The 5477-nt window shown below is 34.3% G+C and overlaps 1 long non-coding RNA gene across 1 annotated transcript in view; it reads right to left on the bottom strand.

The window, feature by feature from the left end:
• Positions 1 to 83: 83 nt before the first annotated feature.
• Positions 84 to 5477, bottom strand: part of LOC107309927 — a 6817-nt gene continuing 1423 nt past the window's right edge. Inside the window, exons 2-4 of the long non-coding RNA XR_001553398.2 lie at positions 4683 to 5164; positions 596 to 709; positions 84 to 349 (exon numbers count right to left, since the gene is read on the bottom strand). This is a non-coding gene — a long non-coding RNA (uncharacterized LOC107309927). The remainder of the gene's footprint in view (positions 350 to 595; positions 710 to 4682; positions 5165 to 5477) is intronic.

The raw sequence follows: 5477 nt of genomic DNA, 5'->3' as shown, positions 1-5477 counted from the left end.
ATAAAATAAAATAAAATAAAATAAAATAAAATAAAATAAAATAAAATAAAATAAAATAAAATAAAATAAAATAAAATAAAATAAAATAAAATAGGTTATACTGGTTAGTAGAACTCATCTAAATAATTATTACAGAACATAGAACTTTTGCATGTTAATATCTGTATTCATTTTTTTGAGATTTATTTAATTATATCAATTATATCAGGGGAAACAGTTGTAAATTTAAAATTGAGCTGCAAAACAGTTCAGCAGAAAAACCTATTTCCAACCTTGTATGAATTCATATAATTCCATTGGATCTCTTATGTTGAACAGCAGTATTTGTGCAGAGACATCAGATGGAGGCCTGAAAAGGTCAAGTGAGACTCCAGGTTAAGAATCCATAAGGAAATTTTGGAGAAACTTGGTAAATCTCTTGCCACTATTTTTCTCGTAGGGATTTGGGAGCTACCTAAATTTACATTTTGAGGTAATAATCATAGGACAACAAAAGGCAAAGTCCAGTATTTACATCACATCAAGCTACACCACCTTTTGTTATACTGTATAGCAAAGTATTTTGAAAAATAATACAAAGTTGATAGATGTTTACCTCATATTCAGATACATTTCTTCAGAAATGTTTACCGTATCTTAGAAGCAGCATATCTGCAGTGTGATGCAGGAGTTGCCATGGTGAGTTCACATCTCTTATTTAATGCTGCACCTGAGTAAACAGACACTGTAACAATCTGGTAGAGGTGCTACTAGTAATGTTATGTCAGCATTTCTATCATAAACACTTATTTTCATGTTGCAACTTCTCCAAAAACAAAGACAATTGTTCCTATGCAAAATCCACAGAGGCCTTCACAGTCATCTATTTTATTTTTTCACAGCTTCAATCAATTCCTGAAATCCTCTGCCGTAAAAATGAAATAAAAAGTAGTGAGTTTGTTTCTATCCTTTTGTTGTTGGTGATTTTCATGGCAGTCATAATGCTCTCAAATTATAAAAATACTTACTAAAATTTGGGAGGTTAATTTTCATTTCACTGTTCCGGTCTGTGCCAGTAGGCATTTAATCAGGCATTCATTGCGTTATTTGTTTTACAGCCCTTCTGTACTGTTAGAGTGGTATAAAGAGACTTTTGTGTAAAGAAGAATCAGGTCTTTAGTTCTTGTATCTAAAGGCTCGATTTAACTAAATGGCATCAGAAATTTAACTTGTAGACTGGTGTATTCTTCCTGAGGAATTATTTTTTTTGAGTTGTTCTCCAGAATAACACAGAAGAAAGAAGTGCAAAGCTGGAAGTAATAAAACATGTTTAACTTTTTGTCCCGTATTTGTTTTTCTAATAGTTTACTTTGAAAAATAGTAAGTAACTTTCTGAGAATATTTTTCTCTATGAGATTCCCCCATGCATGTCAGGATAACTCTTACCTTATGCATTTGTATAAATTTGTATGTTGAAATAATTAAATGTTTTTGTTCTGTGAGTTTAACTAAAATAACTTTTGTAGAAAATATCTATGTTAATCAAAATTGGCTTGTACCTAATTACATTTTTGAAACAAAATTATCTTTGAATCAAAACTATTTTCTGTACACATGCACTTTTGTTTGGAAATGAAGGGATTAATTATTGGCAGAAAAGTCAACAAACACAATTAATTGGGATTGAAGCTAATAAATCAAGGAGTTTCTGAAAACCGAAGATCTTTCTCTGATTCACAAGGGAGCAAATCATAAAATCACAACAGATGTGTTTCAGAAATTGCCTTAACTAAACTTAGAAGGTGGGTGTTACCCACCATAAACAAAGGCCATTCATGTAAAATGGAGTCACTGGAATCCTTGAAGTAATTCTGATGGTGTTTTTGGGTGGTGACCAATTAGACTTATTCATCAGTGTGCAAGAAATCCCTCTAAGATACTGAGTCAGCATATTTGACACTTTCTTTCACCATAGAAAGAAAGACTGGAAGGAGAGGACTGGTGGTCTTCAGTGAAAAGGTTTTCAGTCCCCAAGGATGAAACTCCAGAGTAACGAGCTGCAGCTCCATCAATCTCATTCATGATAAGACATGTATGAGTTTTTCAAATCAGTGGCTGCAAAGGAGTAGCCTTGTGCTGTCTTGAGGAAAGCAACAAATACCAGTGTGATGCATCAGTGTGCTCCAGCCTCCACCATCTGGTAGAGAGGTCAGTGGCTACATGTCAAACCAGTAAAAGCTTCTCTGGTCTCCTCACAGACAGTACCAAGCAAAAACATTCTGTGTATAACCTTGAGATGACAAAGTTGTCTATTATAATGTCTAAAATCTACAAGAGATGAAGTTCAATCCACATCCATGCTTAGGAAGTCATGTGATATTAGTTACTTTATGTACCACTTTTCTGAGGCGCAATGGATCATTATGAAGTTAACCAAACATTTTCATTGCTTTTCTTCTGTAATAAATCAAACACTTCCTAGTGAACCTCAATGGTTTGCAAAGCTTACTGTTGTTACCTTCTCTATTCTCATGAGAGAAAATCAGGTAAATCTGTAAATTCAACCTCATATGTACATATTTACTACAAATCTTATAGGATTGGGTCACAAATTCTAGTTCTTGAAAGTCACACAACAGACACTCTTAGTACATAATTTGACATGACTGTAGCCTGTTGCTTTTAACTACTAGTACCAGAAAGCAAAAATTCAGAACCACAGACTGGCAATATTAACCACATTAAAAAATCAATAGTATTATCCAAGTATGTATAGTTCAGAGAAGGGAAAGATTCGCCATCTTGGCAATACTTTGATTTTCTCTTTCAAATCATGGAATGCACAGACTTATGTCAGATATCAGCTCATAGGTCATATCACAGTTAAAGCATTCAGATTTTGAGGAAAGGAATAAAAAAATTAAGATTTATGCTTTTTGGAAATATATTAAGAAAGTTTAAGAAGATTAAGTTCAGATATGCAATCGAAAGATGAGTACTCATAGACGATTTTAAACAATCAAAACATTCATCAAGCACTAACTAAATTTCACACTGTGAAATAGGGAGGAAAATAATATTGTACTTTTTCTATCACCAGAACTAAAAATTGAGACTTAAAGTATCATGTCATTGCCACTGATGAGTTTTGCAGGCAGTAATAGTCAAGATTACTATCTATGATTCATTCCACGGTTTGGATTTCATAACTACCATGGCCAGTTTCTCTATAAACCATATAAAAACTATAGAAAAAAACTTTAGAAAAAAAAGTTGGGGGAGGGAGAAAGGCATAAGTTAATTAAAAAGAAACAAAACAAAACAAAACAAAACAAAAACAAAAAAACAGAAAATTCTGCTTTGTTCTCAAGCCCCCCACAGAAGTCCTGTCAAGAGGGAATAGTTTTATCCTTCTTTTAAATCAGATTAATATGCAGCGTTCTGATTAGTGGAACAAAAATGCTGGATGCAGCAGAAATATGTTTGTTTTTTAATTGATTTTCTTTTTACTGATTTTTTTTTCCACTTTTGCAGCAAAAACATTAAGGTATGACGGGGTTACTCAGATAGACCTTCCTTTGCCAGTAGTAAGTGTTTAGTTTACAGGAGTATTTCAGGATGCAGTCCATGTTTCTACTTCACAATTGAAGTTCACAATCTCCATTGACAGTGCAGATGAAGACACAAAACAAATATGAAAGGTAAGCAGCTGATGGACACTTCTAGTTTGGTTTGATACAGGTGTCACAAACTCTCACACATCTTAACAGCATGATTCATCTTGTACTCTTTGTTCCCATTTTATTATAAAAACATAATCTCTGTCTTGAGCACTTTTGTTTTGGTGGCACTTAATGTACTATTTTGTTAGCTCTAATCTTCTGTGCAAGAGTGAAGTTGGTCACGTGCGTAAATGCTGCCGACAACAGTAGAAGAGACACTGGATCCAGTTCCTTCTGACAACTTACATCTTTGGCCAGGGATGCAGTAAAGGAAGACTGACACCACCTCAGCCATCATCTATTAATGATCTGCCTTTTTCTCACTCCTTACTCCTTTCTGTGGAATTTCTAGAATTGCTCCAAGAGAAAAGTCCTTTGAGAAACTTCTCGAGCTAATTAAAGTCAGGTGCTGACAGGCTGAAGTAATTCCCTTGCAGACACTGGCCGAAGAAAAGCTAAAACAGAGCCCAGAAAGGAAGTGTAAAGTGTAACTGGCTCAGGCAATGCAAACTTTCCCCTCTAGGTCACAGTGCTGAACTAAGTCCAGAACGGGAGTGACTGAAAATTTTCTGTTGTTCTGAGTTACTGCTAAGGATGCTGTGTGTAGCTAAGTGATAGCTAGTACAGATGTACGCATCATAAAATTCTTAGTATCAGTGTCACTTATTCACAGGTTAAAAATCACAACCGGACCTGAAACAAGTTGTATATCTTGAATTGAAATGATATTCTCAACATGGTAATTCTTGTTTCCTTCTTTCCAAAATGGGGAAGCTGCAGTAGTCAGATCTTTTACATCAAGCCAAATATGGACAAGTAGGAGCTCCATATACAAACACTTCTAGAAGTAGAAGTTTATTCATTTTCAAGTGTAAATGTGACTAAGCAGAAGTACACACAGACATTGCATCTGTGCAGGTATATGGAAACTTTTCACATTCCTATTTCAACAGAATCATAGAAAGCAAATTTCTCACTTACCACGGAGCACTACTTGCAAAAACAAAACAAATTTTTTCTTCTGAGTCTCCTTGTTTTGCTGGAATGGAGGTGGGGAGAAATCCAGTCCAGTTCATCAACATGTTTAAATAGCGCCTTTGAGAAAGGATTCAGAAGCAAATATGTACCGTTGCACTGGGCAGCTGCTCTGGTGGATTTCCAGTTAAACAAACATCTATTGCAAGGTACGTCTCGTAATGAGGTTGTTTTCTCAAAACTTTTTCTAGGGTCATGGTCATCACCTGGGAATTGTGTTTTTCAGATTTACGAAATTACTAATCAATATTTGAACTAAATTACACAATGGTATAGGAAACTATAATGGTGTATGAAAGTGCAGCACATAACAGTAAAAATTAGTTTCCTGAGAGAACTGTTGGTTTCCAGATTTTCATTCAAATTCTGTTTAACAGCAAGAGTTCAAATAGAGTGTATTACAAAACTTCTACTAGATACATATTAACCTAGGAGAAAAAAAAAAACAAAACAGCATGTAAACTACTGGTGACAGTTCACAAAAGCAAAATATAAATACATCTGTGTTCTATCATTACTCACATATCTAATTATAAATTACAATAGGTAGACAAGTGCAAAGTAAAGAAATATAGATATATGCTGAAATGGTGACTGGTCATTGCAGCGTGCTCATAGTCTTCTGGGCCACCTTTGTTCAGTCTACTATGCCAGGAAAAGGCATTTACTAATAAGATTTGGTTAAAATAACTGTTAGTTGCTATTGGAAATCAAAAATCACCTTTTTCCTTTAATAATTTA

The sequence above is a fragment of the Coturnix japonica genome, chromosome 1 (genome assembly GCF_001577835.2).
Source record: "Coturnix japonica isolate 7356 chromosome 1, Coturnix japonica 2.1, whole genome shotgun sequence".
In the NCBI taxonomy this organism is placed as follows: domain Eukaryota; kingdom Metazoa; phylum Chordata; class Aves; order Galliformes; family Phasianidae; genus Coturnix; species Coturnix japonica.
This window is presented reverse-complemented; position numbering and strand designations above follow the sequence as displayed.